Source organism: Zootoca vivipara, chromosome 8 (genome assembly GCF_963506605.1).
Source record: "Zootoca vivipara chromosome 8, rZooViv1.1, whole genome shotgun sequence".
Taxonomy (NCBI): domain Eukaryota; kingdom Metazoa; phylum Chordata; class Lepidosauria; order Squamata; family Lacertidae; genus Zootoca; species Zootoca vivipara.
Genome location: NC_083283.1, coordinates 72,162,993 through 72,182,442, shown reverse-complemented (window position 1 = coordinate 72,182,442; position 19,450 = coordinate 72,162,993). Strand labels below are relative to the sequence as shown.

The 19,450-nt window shown below is 43.5% G+C and overlaps 1 protein-coding gene across 1 annotated transcript in view; it reads right to left on the bottom strand.

Annotated features, from left to right (window-relative positions):
* CDH12 (cadherin 12) overlaps positions 1-18,402 on the bottom strand; it is a 241,364-nt gene extending 222,962 nt beyond the window's left edge. Inside the window, exon 1 of the mRNA XM_035126166.2 lies at positions 18,258-18,402. The gene's annotated coding sequence lies outside the window, so the exon portion shown is untranslated. The remainder of the gene's footprint in view (positions 1-18,257) is intronic.
* Between the last annotated feature and the right edge of the window lie 1,048 nt (positions 18,403-19,450).

Here is a 19,450-nt window from a genome sequence, read left to right as displayed (position 1 = left end):
AGTGCATCTGCTAATCCCTCACAATATTCAATTCCATCTTTCTTTTTTATGGTACCAAGCAACCATGCCCATCGTTCCCTCTGCAGTCTACTCAACAGAAAGCAAACACTGTCATTCATGCTTGGCAATACATCATCTTTGGAGGACTGTAGTAGTTTCTCTGTGGGGCCACCTCTTAAAGATGGTTTGCAAACACCAACTGTACTGAGCGTACACCCCAGTTTTTATACAATTCTCAGAAGAGCCCTTGGTTCTCAAACTGCTTCACATTAATTGTCTACGGTACTTGTTTCTGGACCCATTTCAAGGTGCTGGTTTTGATCTTTAAAGCCATAGGCAAATGGGGCATTGCCTACCTAAGAGAATGCCCCCCCATATAAACCTCCCCACTATCTTGGATGCTTTCCTTTAGACCACATCAATGAGGTCAAGCTCTTGTCATTTGGGCAGCTGAAGACCTCCATGCACACTGCTCAGGCTTGGTCCCCCAGGAGGTCACTTTGTTGGAGGTGTACTCTATTATCTCTCGAGACAGACAGATGCCAAGAACCATCTTAGATATGCCCAGAAAGTCTCTTGAGTGTGGCATCTCCTTCTGAGGTCAGGCTGGCAATAACTAATAATAATTTATTTATAACCCCCCCCCCCAATCTGGCTGGGTTTCCCCAGCCACTCTCGGTGGCTTCCAACCGAATATTAAAAACAGTACAGCATCAAACATTAAAAACTTCCCTAAACAGGGCTGCCTTCAGTTGTCTTCTAACAGTAGAATAATTGCTTATTGCCTTGCTGGGAGGGCGTTCTACAGGCTGGGTGCCACTACCGAGAAGGCCCTCTGTCTGGTTCCCTGTAACCTCACTTCTCGCAATGAGGGAACCACCAGAAGGCCCTCGGTGCTGGATCTCAGTGTCTGGGCTGAATGATGGGGGTGGAGATGCTCCTTCAGGTATACAGGACCGAGGCCATTTAGGGCTTTAAAGGTCAGTACCAACACTTTGAATTGTGCTCGGAAACGTGTACTGGGAGCCAGTGTAGATCTCTCAGGACCGGTGTTATGTGGTCCTGCACAAGTTGCAGGGCTTTCTCACTCATGGCTCCAAAATTCTGGAAACTTATTTCTTGGGAAGTTGGGGGAAGTGTCCCTCTATGTGTGTCTTAGAAGGAACAAATTCTGTTATGTGGCCCTTTGCATAAGTTAAACCAAAAATCAAACAGCAGCACACACTGAAATGCCCCATATTCAAAGATTTTCATCGATGGCCTTAGTCTTTCCCGTTCCAGTTCAAGGTGACAGGTGGAGTGCATAAGTGACCACCCTAGCTGTGAGGAACAGAGATTTGTTACCTACTTTGGAGCCTTATTAGAAAAAGGCAGACTACAAATAATCATTTCCAGGGCATCAGTGAGACCCAAAATCTCTCACAAGCAGAGACTTGCTGGAGTCAGAGGTTTCCACATGCTATCACAGTGTCTTTCCAATATTATTCTGTGATGCATTCCAGTTATGTCCTGTGACACATTCTCCTTATGTGTGTGAAATGAGCGCCAAATCTCCCACCCATTGTGCCGAAGTGTGCTAAACCATTATGTTGGCTCAAATTTGTTTTTTAAAAGAGCTTTCCTGACTTTGCAGCTGGCAAGTTGACACTTCCAATCACTCTACCGCCCGGTAACAGATGCCTCTCACTTCTGCACAGATGCCAAGTAGCCACCGAACCCTAACATTAGCCTTGTGTTTCAAACTAATTGGGCCAACACAGTTGTAATTAAGATCTGAATAATTTGAAAACTAACACAATCATTTTCACAATTAATCCTCATATTGAAATAATGATGTTCTGAGCTATATTATGGATGCTGAAGCTCAGTTATTCCTTTGTGATTTGAAAGCCGGCATCCTTCTATCTACCATTGTGAAGTTCACTATACCAAAGTGTATTTTTTAAAAAGAAATGGATTGCAGGCTATTGATCTTACAGTGGAAGAATAGACATTTTGAATGAGTTTATTGTGTGAAGTGGCATACACATACATCTTCCCTCCCCCTCTTTTTTCCCCTTTCCTCCTTCATCTCTCCCACCTTAACAATTTAATATAAACATAGGCAAGGATAGAGGAAACATTTAATACTTTAGTTGTTGTTTCCAGAGCATCAGGAAACAGAAGATGTTTCATTGTTCCTTTCTAGAAAATCCCATTTTAAATACAGTAGCTGTGACTTAACTGAAATAGCATAATGACAGTCAAAGAGATGTGACAAAGATATTATGAAAACATGTGACCAAGCAATGCTACAACAGAACTGCACAAAGAGTGCAAAATAACATGCTCTAACTCCTGTGTGTACACGTGTGAGGTTTGACATGACTTCTTGCATCCCATGAAATAGATGTAGAAGTAACTTCAGAAGTTATGTGACTGCATTTTAGAAATTTTAGACTGCTCATTTTAGAAATGAGCAAAAAACAATGACAATGCTTTTTGCATTCCTGATGTGCCATAAATCTAGTAAAGTCTAGTGAACATAACATTCTGGGACTGCTATATTTCAACCACTGGGCTCAAGCTAGGCCAGGCATCCCCAAACTCCGGCCCTCCAGATGTTTTGGACTACAATTCCCATCACCCCTGACTACTGGTCCTGTTAGCTAGGGATCATGGGTGTTGTAGGCCAAAACATCTGGAGGGCTGCAGTTTGGGGATCCCTGAGCTAGGCTATGAGCAGCCATGATCTTGACGTATCAGAGTATTCACCAGCATCAACATCATGAATTTTTTTTTTTTATACAAAAGTCAGCTTCACAACATAACCATCACATACAATAAGATAGTGTGAATTAATCTGAAGGGGAGCAACTGGAGATGTGGATGAATTTCCACAAGCAAAACTTCTGAAACCTAAAGTCTAGTTCCTGAATATACATGGATTTCAATTTTATTTCTTCTCTCCATCATGGTTCCATAAGGTAGACCAAATGTTACTTCATGATTCTAGGAATGGGGAGTCCAGCTCAAGACGTTGTGCTGCCCGAGTCAAAGAACAAGATGACTCCTTCACCCTATTTTATGTTCAGAAGCTGACTGGACTGGCTGCTGAGTATTTCTTGAACACAGCGGGGTCCTCCAACACAGCTGAGGACAGAGATCTAGTTTAGGCAACATAGGGCAGGCTGTGGGGCACACACAGCTCTGTTCTTCAACACCTCACCACTGCCTGTGGCCCTCTGGATGTTGCTGGACGACAACTCCCATCAGACTCCAATGGTCTCATGGATGATGGAAGTTGGACTCCAGCAACATCTCCAGGTACACTGAACAGAGTGCTGGTCATTGACCAAGACCTGGATTTGAATCCTCAACCACAAAGCACACGGCAATGGCCTTGGTCAAAGCCCTTTCTCTTATAACCTACCATGTGGGACTGACACATAGCCTCATAATATAATGTCTCAAGTTTGTTGGAAGGCAAGTGGGCATAAATGTAACAAATGCAAGAAATAAAAGCTATTATAGCTGAGGTGCCGCAGGCTCTTAATGCCCTGGAGTAAAATTGAAGGTTTATAATTTCACCTATATCTATCAGTTGTTTTTAAGGAAAATTGCTTCTTCCTGCTCTTATTCTTAGCAACTATCAAGTCCTCCATTTTAGGTATTGCTGAGCATTTTGTAGCATCAGCTCAAAGTTTCTGAGTGGATGATCTAAAGTGCCTAATAATTTCTTCTTTCTACCTGCCATATGTGTCCGTGTGCACACGTGCACATGGGTCACAGAAGCATAGATTTTATTTTTGCACTGTTCATCAGAATTGGTACTAATGCCACACGCCTTATACTTATATAAACAGGGGTGAAGGGAGACATCCAATGCAAGGATATTTAAACATGCCAGCTATACATCCCATATTAGTCCACAGAAGCGTAGGAAGCTGCCTTATACTGAGTCAGACCATTGGCCACTCTAGGTCTGTATTATCTACAGTGACTGGCACCTGGTCTCCAGGTATTCAAGTGGGATCTTGCAAAGTCCAGCCTGCAGGTGTTGGGGATTGAACCATGGATCTTTGGCATGCAAAGCAGAAGTTTAACCACTGACCTACAGCCCTTTTGTGAATCTGATTCCATCGCACTAGTTTCTAAAATACTGCAAAGCATCATACTAAATAAAAGCACTCTTTTTGAGTAAAGGCTGTGAAACATAGCAGTAATTTTAAAGTGTTTCTGCAGCAGGAGTTATCAACCTGGTGGGCAACTGGGAGAGTGTTGTGGGCACCCCCCCACATGATCTACACACAGCACAGCCAAACATTCATACTCCCTGCATCATGATTAGTTTTTTTGGGGGGGAAAGAAGAAAGTATTCTTCTTTCAAACCTAATTTCAATGGGAGGAGGAGGGCAGAGTGATGGTGACCCAATGTCTATAGTTTGTAGATTCTCGGGCAGGGCGAAGGATGAGAGGATCTGTCCGTGTCATGACCCTCAGGTGGAAAGCCTCCCACATATGGTTTTTCATTGTAACCTTTACGTCGACCTTCGTCAACGGTTCCTGGACCGGCTCTGCATTCCCAGAGGGAGACCAGAGCGGGAAATCTTGCGGTTCCTCTTGCTGGGGAAGGACCCGGTCCTCACCGAGATGGTGGCTCAATATCTTAATTTACTATTTTCTCGGCGTTGTACTCTGCAGTCGTCTGAGTCGCCAGAAGCCCCATTGTCGTGAAAGCGGATGGCGGATTATTCCCTTCCCTCTCTTGGCACAGCGTTTGCCACAGTGACAGTTTTAATCTGTTATTATTTTGTATGTGAGTTTGTTTGATGCCAATAAAGGTTTTACTTACTCTATAGTTTGTTAACGAAGACATCCTGAGGGAATGGGCCATCTTCTGATTCTAGTGTATTCACCAATAAAGGGTGAATTTCATTCTCCTGTGATGAAATTACTTGGTGAATATGTTTAAACTTTAGATCAGTAGGCATTGGGATGGGAATGAGTCTAGGCAAGCCTCAGGCTCACTTCCTATGTGATGGGAATTATATTTCCCAGAGACATCTGAAATATTCAGGGGTTCCTCTACAGACAAGTATAGGCGCGGGTGTGTGTGTGTGTGTGTGTGTGTGTGTGTGTGTGTGTGTGTGTGGAATATGTTGCTAGATCCAAATCCCAAAAATGTTTTCTAATTGCATTTATTTATCCTATAGAAATTGCTAGGTTTTACAATAGCTTATTTGAAGTACCAAAGATAAATAATCACTTCATTCAATAATGTGTGTTTATATATATATATATATATATATATATATATATATATATATATATATATATATATTATTAATGAACAGTATAAGTTTTTGGCCAGAGAAACAGGACTTAACAATAGCAAAGTCTTATCTGGAAAGGGGAAATCTTAGCATCTAATTAGCTCTCTAAAGGAACATAGACTTGGTGAACAATGTGTTTACCCATTTCTGACAAGAAATATTTCTTTACTATCTTTGCACTTTGTTTATCCCCAGGTCCTACTGACAACATTTATCTTGATGTTGTATTCTCCCCTTCCTTTTCAAATGTTTGCCTTGAGGGGCACTGAAGCTAGTAAAATACATTACATTTTGTGGATCTGCATTAAAATCTCTTCCATGCTACCCTCCCCTCCACCCGCTGGCCACACTATTTAAAACATTTCCTATGTTTCCTTTGAATTCAAGATTTCCTTCTTCTCTCTTTGCAGTGTGCAACTTATCAACAGAATTCGATTGGACTGATGCAAAAGGTTCTCCCCGCACACACACTTCTTTTTTTGTTGATGCAAGAACTGCAATTTCCATTTGAAACTTTCAGTTTTAGCTACGTGCACCAGGATCTCCTCTCCCAACAAAATGTGCTCTTAAATATGGTTGTTGTTTTTTAATCACCCTACAGCTCATGTGCTAGTCAAAAAAGGGGCAGTTTAATTACATAGATTGCAGACCAAAGAGGCTTATTTCCACCAGCGTGCAAACAGTGGCATGAATGCAACATACCTTTGCACAGCAGGGTACATCCCGGCCTCACCAAAGTCCGAGATATCTACAGTACGTGCATACTCCTCTGTCCATCATGGTGAGCAAGAGGCATCATCACAGCTCAAGAACACATTCCAACCAGGCAAAAGCACTCAAGGAGGGTGTGGAGTGGGAAAGTGGTATTGCCTGGGAGACTTCAGCATTTAATTAGCCAGTAGTAAAGATACACGTTGAACCACTCAGAATACCAGTTCGAAATGTGCAATTTCAACAAAACAAGATTAAAAGGGGGTGGGGGAACAGAGAAATGGAAAACCAAAGCAAGCCTTCCCTTTTTAGTCTTGCCTGCATTTGGCCTGTGTTGACTACTATCCCTGCCCTCCAGGTTCTCAGACAGAAATCTGGGCCTATCAACTGCTACCTGATCCTTTTAATCAGATGGTGAGGAAATGAAGCTAGGATCTTACATGAACAGCATGTAGTTTATACAGACCATACCTTTTCTTCCTTTTACCAAAAGCCATTGACCAAGTCATATTAGTGCAGGGCAAGTTATTTATGAAGTGAAGACCACCACATGCTGCCCATAGAGTTTTGCTCAGTGTTAGAAACTGAGATATGAAAGCTAGGGGCTAAATGGCACCTTAAACCTAGGTTATGGGCGCAACAACGTAATGTCTAGGTGCACTTTTTAAAAAGAAGAATACAAAGTTGAAAATAAATGAACTGCAGCTAAAATATAATGTTCAATTTTAACATGGTCTAGGCCTTCCCCTGCCTACCCCCCTAATATTCTTAAGAGGGTCTCTTCTCCTGTCTTCAGAGAGTAGCTGGAAGTGGGGAGGCAGAAAAAAGTCCTGTTTCCTTCCATTCTGCAGTTTTAATCTTAAATCTTAAATGCAGTGCTGCGCCCAGAGCTCAGAAACAGCTCACGCTAATTAAATTCCCTGTCACAAAATTTGCCTAGAACAATGGCAGCTTCAAACACTGATCTTGGTCACCATCAGGGTCCACACACAATTTAATCGTGGTTTGAAGGATATGTGGTGGAAGAAGGCCAGTTGATCACTCTACATGAAGCATACCCAGGCCACATGCAGGGCCGGCTCTAGGTATAGTCCCGGTGGCGCGGGGCGCCGGGCCAGCAGACGGGGCGCTGTGCGGCAAAGCCGCGCGGAAGCCGTGCTGCGTGCTGCGAGGGCAGGGGCGCTGGACCGATCTCTGTGCCTCAGTGCCAGGGCGCCTGGCCTGGTTGAGATGGCCCTGGCTACACGTTGCAGGTCGTGGCTAGGTACATTGAAGTGAACCTACCACTACATATGCCCAAGCCCAAAGCTGGTAGGAGAGAGTAAAAGTGCTCAATATTGACAAAGGGGGACTAATTTTTCACATTTGTAGGTTTGTGAACTGTGTGCATGGAAAGGATGGGTCATCCCACACTATGCTCTAGATCAGGGGTGTCAAACTCAAATTCATCGGGGGCCGCATCAGCAGTTTGGTCACCCTCAAAGGGCCGGTTGTATCTGTAGGACTATGTGTCCACTCTTTATTATCAAATTATTGTCACTGCATTCAATTATTACTGTTTTTTGTAATAATGTAAGTAATAACTAGCTCTGAAAGCAGAAACATAGTCAGAATAATGGCAAGTAGATATTCAAATGTACAATTATTGTACAATTTATTGAAAAATGAATTTTTGGTAACTGCACTGGGTGGTGGAGGCTCGCTAGGGTTTCATGCAGGAGCTTTGCAGAGCTACTGGTACCTGGAGATGCTGGGGTCCTTCTGCATGCAGGACAGATTTTCTGCCAGTGAGCCACCACCCTTCACCAAAGGGACTGGCTGAGGTTGACTCACTGGAGCTGCTCTCCTGGTTCCAGGGTTTAAGGGCCAGAAGTATAAAGCAGCATCCTATGTTTCTGAGGAGAGGGAGAGGGAGGGGAGGGGAGGGGAGGGAGGGAGGAAGGAAGGAAGGAAGAAAAGAGGGAGTGGGAGGGAGAGAGGAAGGAAGGAAAGAGGGGAGAGAAAGAAGAGTAGGAAATAAGGAAGGGAATAAAGAAGGAAAGAAAAAGAAAGAGGGAGAGAAGACGGAAAGGGAGAAAGAAGGAAGGAAGTAGAGAGGGAAAGAAAGAATAAGAATGAGGAGAGGAAGAAAGATGGGAAGGGCGGAAGGAAGAAAGGAAGGAAGTAAGGAAGAAAGAAAGAAAAGAGGGAGCAGGAGGGAGAGAGGAAGGAAAGGGGAGAGAAAGAAGAGTAGGAAAGAAGGAAGGGAATAAAGAAGGAGAGAAAAAGAAAGAGGGAGAGACGACAGAGATAAAGAAGGAAGAGAGGAGAGGGAAAGAAAGAATAAGAACGAGAGAGAGGAAGGAAGAAAGGGAAGGGGGGTCGCCGCCTTGATTCAGCACCAGAAAAGAGCGCGAAGGGACCCAGGGGCAAAAAGCATTTCCCGTGCAGCGTGAGGCAGCGGGTGTCCGTTTTAGGAGACGTGCGTAAAGCCTCAGAGTTGCACGTTCATGAGGCTGAGCCACTGCTGAGCTCACGTTCATGAGGCTGAGCCGCGGCAGGAGGAGGAGGAGGTGAGGCAAGAGGAGGAGGAGGAGGAGGAGGAGGAGGAGGAGGCTTGCCGGGTCGGTGCCCGGCAGCGCCATACGGAGAGTCCCGAGCCTCTGGGACGCAGCAGTGCTCTGTAGCACTTTGAATCCTCCTCCTCCTCCACGCGGTGCTGCTGGGTGCTTTGTCTGTGCTGCAGGAGGATTCAAAGTGCTACAGAGCACTGCTGCGTCGCCGAGGCTTGGGACTCTCCGTGCGGTGCTGCTGGGCGCTGACCCGGGAAGCTGCCTCCTCCTTCTGCTGTGGCTTGGGGCGCTCCACGCAGCGCTGCTCCGGCCGCCTTTCTACCCCCACCCCAGGCCCCAGCTGTTTGTCGGTGCGGCGCTTCAGCAGTAAGGTCCCGCTGCTGGGTCCCGCTGGCTGGGGCGCTCGGCGGGCCACATGACGAGGTCTGGCGGGCCGGATTTGGCCCCCGGGCCTTGTGTTTGACACCCGTGCTCTAGATTCTAGAACATGTGAATTTGACTACTGGTGAAATGAACATTAAAAGTTTGAGACCATAATTCAATATAGTCCCTTCCTCTGTAGGAGGAGGGGAGATTGTGGGTGCCACGAGCACTCCACGTGATGGGGGAATGGTTGCCCATCTCAAGTCAACAACAACAACAAATCTGTTTATTGTGAGGACCATGCCTTTACACAAATATCAACATGACAATAATTAAAAATATTAAAATTCATTGCATACTATCCCATCTCAAGTCAATGACAATGAGCTGAACTTTTGTGTCTCCTTTGAATTAGGCCATATCATTACCAATTGTTATGCTCTGAAAGGTGACGTTCCACAAGACCCTCAAGTATGAAACTTTCTGATTTAAAATATGCATGCTCATTGGTCAGAAATAGGGCAAAAAATGTCATCTGGCTTTTACAGAGATAAGGGAGTTGATTAAAATAAGTGACCTTTCCATAGCATTTGTGCTAAAAGGAGGAGAGAGAAAAAAGCTCATTGTTTGTCAGAAGATAATGCCTGCAGGAATGGCAAAATGCTTGAAACTGTGGGTTTAAATAACAAGCTTAGGAGGGGGGAGGGGGGTGGGACAACTCTTACCCAAAGATAGAGAAAGAGGGATTTTTAAGATATATTCTAAATCCTCTTTGTCTGTGCTCATTTCCAATTGACCTATTAAAACTGCTTAGATAGCTACCCATGTTCTGTTTGTTTTCCAAACCGCCAGCCAGGTCATGCCATTTCTCGACTGGCCCATCTCAGACATCTCCCTGCATTGACTTGCTTGGATTATCTATATTAGAAAGAGTGGCAGTTCAGTCAACATGACGGCACCATGCCAGATAATTCACTCTGCCAACAATTCTGAAACCTATCAAATGCTCATCCTTTACCATTAAGACAGGACAGCCCAAACCTCCTTAACCAAGTGTGACTAAGCAGTACTTGTAGTTACTACTATGGAGGCAAAGCTGGAGCAGTCAAACCCTCTAAAGCAGATGTATGTGACTTGGAAGTACCTCCACCTGTTGTTGGAATATAACTCCCATAATCTTTGACCACTGGCCATAGTAGTTGGGGCTGATGGGAGATGGAATTCAACACCATGAAGTGGGGCAGAAGTAAAGATATAAGCGGCCGGCAATTCCTGTGTTCATTGCAGTTAGCATTCCCCCCCACCCTGTTCTGATATCCTCCTAAAAATACACAAAACTAAGAGACTGAAAAATTGAGAGCAGCACAGACTACATAGCTTCATTGATCTTCTTGGGCAATGTTACATGATAGGGGAACATCTGATATATGAATTTCACATTTTTCTCAAAACAGAAAAGGCTTCTGAAATGATGGTCAGACTTAACGTAAATAAGTTGTTTTGCTTGCTCTTGTGGAGTCAAGTGCACATTCATCAGCAAAACAGCAAGGGAGATCATTATGTACCATTGCATTTTGTAGCCATGCACAGCCAGCCTTTTAAGCCTTGCTGTCAGGCTGGGCCGGGCAACAGCCAATGCCTGGCCAGCCAGCAAGGCACCACCCTCCAAGTGGGGCCTCCAATTGGCCCATTCAAATTCACCCTCTTTGGCAGGAAGGCTGCCCCTCGATACCTGGGGAATTCCCCAGCAATGGCTGGAGAGTGAGCATGGCCTAGTTTGCCAGGGATGTAGGTAGAGCATGAGGGGGCCACAGCCGTCACCCCCCCCCCATAGACACAGTGAGCAGCCATTATGTACTATTGCAATCTGTAACTTTCTCAATACTTTAGTCCTTCCATGACTAGCTACCTCCTATAGTATCACTGATTCTTCAATAATGTGGTTTTTATTGATTGATTGATTGATTGATTGGTACTAGGACTGATTCTTCCCCCAAACCAATTCTGTTCCATTGGACACAACAAGCCACAAGAATGATATTTTATTGTGCAAATGATGGTTTAACAAAGATTCATGGTTTGTGCATTTCTGGCTTATGGTTTTCAGGAAGACAGGTTTTTTAAATTTCAAACTGAGGTAGAAAAAAAATGAAAAACAGAGAGAAAGAAACCAGAATCAATGTATTTTCCCATCCCTTGAGATAACGGAACACTTAAGACCAAATCACAGGCTTCAAATAATACTTATCTACGTTACAAAACAACAACACTCCTCAAGAAATCTGTAGATATTGAAAAGTGCTTCCACAAATTCCACCCAATTTAAGGGGAACACAAAGAAAAACTCAGGGTGAGGCTGTGCAGACCAGAGCAGCCTTGATTCTCAATTACTAGAGTCTCCTGAGCAGGGAATCCCCACTATTTGTTTCCTCCCATACGAGAAAATAGTTTGAATTCACTCCCATGGGGGGAAGCAAAATGGCAAACTTGGGGATGCTGCTTCGGTAAGGGCAAAAAATACTTTCCCCCAATAATGACCCTTGAGGCGGTGCCTCTGGGAGTCCTTGCAACACAAAAGCCCCCTCACCAACACACACAACACACACAAGTGAGTGCATTGCACTAGCCGGCACAAAATGTTTAGCACTTAAAAATAGCACTCAGGACCAGATTGAAGGCAATGAGGAGAGAAAACTTCTTCTGAGGTCCCAAAGTTTGTTCGATGAGTCCTAGCCTCTCCTCTGTCAGTGCCTAAAGCAAACAGAGGCCAAAAGCTTTCCGTATCAGATTCCATCATGCTTATGTACTCAGATTATTTGTGTCCCCTCCCTTCAGCTGAACAACTTCCAGCGCAACTTATAAAAATTGTGTGTATGTGTGTGCGCACACGCTCTCATGCACACATGTGGAAACATCAATGATTTAACTTTTCCCCCACAAGGAAGGCAAATGGCATACAGCTAAGGAAATAGCTAGTCATTTATTTATATGTTTTGAGCAACAGAAAATAATTCTGTGTTCCAAGTTATGAACTTTTATAAAGAGCCTAAAGGGAAAAGGAAGTCTGGCAATTAGACTATACAGCAAAGACCTTAGGGAAATTAGGTCCCTGTTCTAAGGCTTACTTAGTGTAAATGTTATCCCAGCCCTATTTCTGCCATTAAACACTTAAGCCTGATGAGTTGTCTTCTCTGAAAAATGATGGCCCAAAAGGAGACAGCAACTTTTTTTTCTGTGAAGTTGGCAACTTTTCTGAGTTTTATAGCTGCAAAGGCTAGAGAAGGCTGAAAGGTGTGGCTTTCTATGTTGTGGTGCAAAAAACAAAAGGAACAATATCCAAGTCACTAGGCTTCCGTGATTTAGGGTCTCTTTGTGTATCATTTGTCTCATAGCAGCATCACACTCTTGCTATCTTTATCTAGATTGCTATCTATATCTTGCTATCCATATCTATCTATATCTAAACAGGCTATCAAATGCTACTAGCCATGATGGTGCTACAACACTCCAGTGAGCGGGTGGCGCTGTGGTCTAGATTCAAACCCCATTCAGCAGCAGAGCTGCTCTGCCTTAGCCTGCAGAGTGATTACAAGCCTTTATAATAGCATTCTGCACCAGGTTGCCAGGTCATGTGGTTGAGGTGAATGGGCTTAGGATCCAGACCAAGTCCCCCTTATTTCCTCTCATCTCTATCACATCTCTAGACTGCCCCTTTTGGGGAATGTACACTGGTCATGACTGAGATGAGGTGAGCAAATTACTGTATGTTTCTTTGGCTGAGCCAGGGTTCAGGATTTGATGCTAGCCGAGCCTTCCTGAGGCAGGGAGCTGCTGCATCTTGGCATAGGATTACCCACTAGGAATGTGCAGGAATACAGATATGAAATCAACTGCGTGCCGCACAAGGCAGCAATTCGCACTGACATTTGAAGCTTCGGACACAGTTCATTCAGTTACTTGGCTGAGAAAGAGTGGAGTGTGTGGGTGTATTCTGATTTTATCCTGCAAACTGCCCTAAGACCTGCGGGTTTAGGAAGGTATACAAATTTAATAAATCATAATCATGCACAGCAGCCAGCACATAATGTGGTGGGAATCATACACACAGTCCACCTTGTGCAATCCTTCCTCCACCATCCTCTCAAAAATAGGAGGAAGGTTCCTGCAGATGCATAGCTACATATCTCCACTGTGCTCAACATAATGCTATATGTTCACCAGAGGGGTGCATGTCTAGTAGCACCTTTGGCTCCACACTGCGTCGTCGTCGTCATCATCATCATCATCATCATCCAGTAAGGGCAAACAAGCTCCTATACTGTGAATATTGCTGTGGACTGTGATTCTCATTCCCAAGGCTATACTGCACATTCCTTCACCCAACCAAATTATGTGAAGTCTCAAGTGTTCTGTTTCACATTCACTTGATTCTGCAACTCCCATGCAAGTTTAAGGAGATATTAGCTATTACATCAGAGGCTTAATATAATTAACATGTGGAAATTGCACAAATAAGGAGGGAATTCCTCTACCTGATGCTTACAATTCATCCCATGGAAGGATATATTCATTTTTGAAGTCTGGAAAGGTAGGGATGGTGGGGGAGGGGGAGGGGGAGAGGTACCAATGGGTGTTTTCTTTTGATTAACTTTTGGGGAAGGAATGCTTCGACTCATGTATATTAATATATACTAATTATGTTGAAGATGCATTGTTTATTTATGAAACTTGATTCAGTGCAGATCGTTAAATCAGGAGCTACTTAGCTTACTCAAGCTGCCTTAGCAAAGTATATACATCTTTGGAAGAGTGGATATTTTGGAGATGAGAAAGAAAGGCAGATAAACTGAATATTATTTATGTGGGGTTGATATACGTTGGTGACATTTTTAGGCACCCAGATCACAGCAGCTCATCCTTGATCATGATGATATTGTATGATACTATATACAGGTACCTGCTTAACCTGATCTTTTTGCAGGCTAATGGAACCCTTTTCAACAGAATAACCCTGTGAGGCAGCTTAGGCAAGGCTGATTGATGTGACTAGCCCAAGATCGCCCAATGAGCTTCATCACTGAGTAGGGAATTGAGCCTGGCTCATGCCAGACTCAATCCAATCCAATATTTTTTTCCCAATTCTGCTACTATGATCTAGCCACTGCCACCTACATTTCAGCATTTCAGGAGTTCTATACTGTATAATCATCAAACCATCTACATGACACACACATACGCACATTCATTCCATTTGGAGTCTTGAAATCTATTTCATGTGTGGCTACTCTTGAAGAACACTTGGAAAGTTATAGCCACCACAGAACTCTGTGCTTCAACTATTCATAAGGGCAGAAAATCAATTACACTCACCCTAGTTTAGTTTAGTTTATTTGTTAAATTTATAGATCACCCTTCATCCCGAAACCTCAGGGCAGTTCACAAGATAGCCTAATTGAACTGTCTCGCAATGTAAGGTCAAGTCAAACAGTTGGTTTTTGGCTTTGAAGCTCTAAAACAGAGATTGGAAACCAGGGGGACAAGGCCCAAATGTAGCCTCTCAGCCCTCAAGAATCTCATTACACCACTCATCCACCCTGCTTAGGGTCTTTCTGGATTGCTGTTACCTGGCTGGCATGTGTCCTGGCACTTTGAGAATGCCTCTTGCTTTCCTTTATGGAAATGAGGTGTGAAAGCCACCAGTTTGTGCCATGGCTGGAAGGCTGGAAGCCTGTGCACAAAGGTTTACATCAATTGTTCAGCTCACTTTTGGTTCTGGCCCAACTCCAGTGACCCTGCCCACCACCAACATTAACTTAGGAACATGGCCCACAGGCTGGAAAAGATTATCCAGCCTTGCTCTTAAAGAGCCAGGGCTATGTCTATGTCAGATTGCACCTCTTCCTCCATGTACCTGTCCATAAAGATCAGCAGAGGAGGTTGTGCTCTGTGTCCCATCATTTCCAAAAGGTGACAACCATGGGGGCATAGGGTCAGCCTTTCTAGATCCCACCTTTAATGAATTTCTTGTTGAAACACTTTCCATTTTCAAAGCCTTTCCACAAAACGGAGGAACTCAATTTTCACTCCTTTGTCTTTTCCATTTAAAAAATAAAAATAAAAACACATTATTTCATTGGTGATCTCTTGTTGTGGGGTGAACTATGGGGCATAGATTCCAATTGTAGCAAGATGGATGATGATGAAGAAGAATGCCTGGCTCCCAAAATAACATACAGTACCTCCAGCCCCATTTTCTAGAAAGGAATACAGTGTGAAGAATGGTGAGCAACGTAACAGAATGGAGGGGGTGGGACTCAACAGGTAGGATTTATTTAACAAAGTAGGTGAGGGAGCAGGAAGAAAGGAAAGGTGGTGGAACAACAGGAACAATTCAGATACGTGTGGTGGGTCTGGAGGCAACATACACTGTTTTGGGATCCTGGGATTATTCATCGCCATCCAACTTTTTACAGCTTCAACCAATAGTTCTCACCCATAACAAGGGGATTGTGGCAGGAAAAGTGGGGTTGTTTTTTTAAAAAAAAATAGCAAAAAATATATTAGTTTTAATTTTTTTTAAAAAAAAATTGTAGGGCATTAAGTATTTAGATAAAATATGGGGGAGGGGGAAACACAAATAAATAAATAAGTAAATAAGCAAGCAAGCTGATAGAGAGAGGACTGAGGTCAAACAGAGATGCTTCTCCCAAAGCCACCTAGAGTATCTGTGCCAGAGTAGAAACTGCATCCCAGGTGCTGGGTCCCAGGGCAGCTGAGCATGCTGCCCACTGGTTCATCAGGCAGGGATCATTCTTTATACCAGGGATAGGCAAACTTGGCCCTCGAGATGTTTTGGGACTACAACTCCCATCATCCCTAGCTAACAGGACCAGTGGTCAGGGATGATGGGAGTCGCAGTCCCAAAACATCTGGAGGGCCGAGTTTGCCTATGCCTACATTATACCAGTGGTTTGTATGGCTGAATCCACACACACATAGGGCATGATCCCAACCTCATTAAGTGCTTGTAATACTCATCAATTTCAATCTGAAATTGATGGTACATTTTATTTGCTTTTTCTCCCTTTGACCCGTGTCACAAAACTGTAGTTTCGTGGTAGAGCAGGTGCCTTGTATGAATAATGTTCCAGGCACAATCGCAGGCATCTCCATGTAAAATGATCAGGTGGCAGGTGATGCGATAATAACTGTTCAAGACCCTGGAGAGCCGCTAGCAATCATAGTAGACCCTACTGGGCTTGTTGGACAAATAGTCTGAGCAACTTTCTTTGGTCCCTTTGCAACTACAGCTGGATTGTGGATACACACCAGTCATTCTACGTATTTCTCCACGATCTCTCTGTCCTATTGTCATGCCACTACAGTGCCCCAGTATGGCAGATGGACAGTGCATTCATATGACAATTTCCAATGCAGTTCTGCAACTGTGCTTAAGAGCAGGTCAAGTACAAACTATGCACAAAGCATGTTCCACACAAGATGGTAAGGGGTGGGTGGAAAATAACTATACTTCAGGTCCCAACTTCTCTCAATAATTTTCTTTAGAAAGAAAAAAAAAGAAAAAAAGAGTTCCTAACAAAAAAAAAGATGTTCATGAATTTATTACATATGAAATATGTTCATTAAGAATATGTATGCCTTATGCAATAATAATATTGTATAGTATGTGGAATGTAGACTATCTGTGCTTTATAATGACTAAAAGTTTAAGCTGCGAGCCAGGAAGTACTGTTTAAATAGCACAACAAACTCATGAGGTTATCTTGGGCTGTGTGCACATCGTACATGTAAAACTTTGCCCCTCCCTCACACCAAAAATCCTGTACTTTATTAAGATGCTGGGAACGATAGCTCAATGAGGGATAAACTACAGCTCCCAGGGTTCTTTGTGTGTCTGTGTGTTTGATGTGCTTTAAACAAGCATCTTTTGCCTCAAACCCTTCCTTTTTTGAATGTCTGTCCACAATATGCTAATATGCAGGTATGTTTTAGAGGACAACTGTAAAGATGACTAAAGTAATATGTGAAACATTCTGAAGACCTGATACACACTACATAAATGTTATATATAAGCATTTACAGTTCCATGCATATAGTTAATGGCTTTAGCCAACTTTGGAAATTCACTAGCAGATAAAATGCCATTACTTACGTTGCATGAGCTATATTTGCACTGAGCTATATTTGCACACTCCTATATATTGCATGAGCTATATTTGCACACTCCTATGTTTTCTAACAAAAACTGAGTTTTAAAGGCTCCAGGAAGGCACTCTCATGTTCAGGCAAACTTTAAAACAGTTTGCTACTTCCCTAGTCCACAAATCTCTAAGCTTTTAGTTCAAACCAGAATGGGATGAACACATCTCTGGATTCACCATTGTTGCAGCCACAATTCGGCTGGCTGCCCGGCAGCAGCCTCAGATGTGAGCATCTGAAGACTTTTACTTAAAAAGATTGTTAATCTTCCAGGACATGCTGCTTTCACCTGCCTGGCCCCCTTCTCAAATAAAACATCTCGACTGTCAGCAGAGTTCTCTCTCTTAACACGCCACTGTGCTTGCTTTGTTCTATCTCTTCCCGACCTTTTAATCAAAATGACTATTCATGTCACACTTTATTACTGCTGACAACTATAGATTTCATTTCCCGACCGCATCAGAAGCAATTTCCACCCTCTACCTCCAATGCAATTCAGCTGCTAATCTTGCAAGGGGTGGGGGGAATATTAGGAAAGATGCTGTATGTTTAAACCTGAAATTCATATTTACTGCAAGATGCCTTAATATAACTCATCTATTCTTCATTTGCAACCCAGAACACTCAACAAACACTGAACAAGCAGCCCCCACATGCATTTGAATCACCCCTGCCTGCCTCTGTTGCAAGACTTTGAAACCATGAGATCTTTATTGGGCTAGTGATGCTGTCTAATCAACATTTGAAAAGATAAGGTGTCTTTTACATGTCACATTACACAGACATATATAGCCACGTATCAAATCAGTTTCATGGGATTACTAAGATTGCCAGTGTCATCTAATATCTCCTGTAAGAGTTTACACTTTTGCAGGTACAGGTAAGAAACAAAACGAAATCACCATACGTTCTCCAGAGACAATAGTTCTATTCTGGGATGCTTTCTCTCTGAACTAAGCCCCTGTATTCCTCCCCCTTTTCGTTTCCTGACACAACAAGCTGAGCTGCTGCAGTGCAGAATGTCAGTTTACTCATTTAGAACTTTCAATGCAGAAAATTCAGAGTGATGCAGTCAACCAGATATCGCAGCACTTACCTTAATTGAAAACCCTCGCTTTTGACAAAGCTAACAAGAGGAAGCACTGGCTCAAAATCAGCAGTTATTTGGAGGACAATCTTTAAGTTTTCAATCAGCACCCTCCAGGTAGAGATGCATCCTAGGCTGTCTTTTGCTGTTGACGTTGAACTCCTCACTGTCTAGAAAAAGGAGAGAGAAGGAAAGATAAGCTGGAATCCTCGGGAGGGAGCCGAGTAAGTGAAAGAGTACAAAAGCTCCGCTGCTTAAAAGGGGGATGTTTGACAAAACGTGCTCAGGTCTGAAAGATCTTGTGGCAGCTACGATAGGTTTCTGTCATCTCCCTCGAGCCGTGGGATGATCGTTGACCTGATTAACACACAGCACACTCCTTACATGTGGAGAAAGCACCGGGAGGATAGCTGGGTCGCCGGGGAGTCGCGAAAGGCACCGAGGCCATTTGGGAATGTCATCTCTTCCAGATTAATAGATCTGCTGTTGCAGCTGAGGTTGTAATTTGCAAGGTGGGCTCTGCACTGTGCAAAACCATCTAATGATTTCAAAAAGCAAAACACATTCCTGCAACACTGCCTTTTCCAAGGTGCATCAGCGTTCCAAACAGGTTATGGCTGATTAATTGAGCCAGCGGATGAAGCCTATTTCATTATGGGATGCTCACAGTGTGCAACGCTGAGGGGACTTCACATGCTCTCATATATAAGCACGGGGATGGACACTCAGGTTCCAGCTGAACAGAAATGAAAGTGATTCCGGTGGGCAAATCTCCCAGATGGCAATTAACTATTGTTGGGTGGGAGGGAGGCAGGTTCCGCCTGGCACATTTGTCAGCGGGAGTAAGCCATTAAGCATGCAAAGTTATTTTTCCAGAAGAGAAATGTTCCTTTCAAAAAAACAGGGTTATCAAGTTGGTAGAGAGCAACAGGAATGAACAGTCAAATTCACTGAAATGCTTCAAAACAAGTACCACCAGCACCCAAACCCCTCCTGCAGTTGGCATTTGACCGATCTTTTTTTTTTAATGGGGAGGGTGTCAATGAACCAGTTAAATATTTGTCAAGTATTTAAAATATCAATTAATTAGATTATTTATTTGTACTAGGGATGGGAGAGGATTTCATTTCATTCCACAATTTGGAGTGAATCTTTCCAGTCTGAATTCAACAGATTGTGCTGGTACTGGAACACAGACGCAT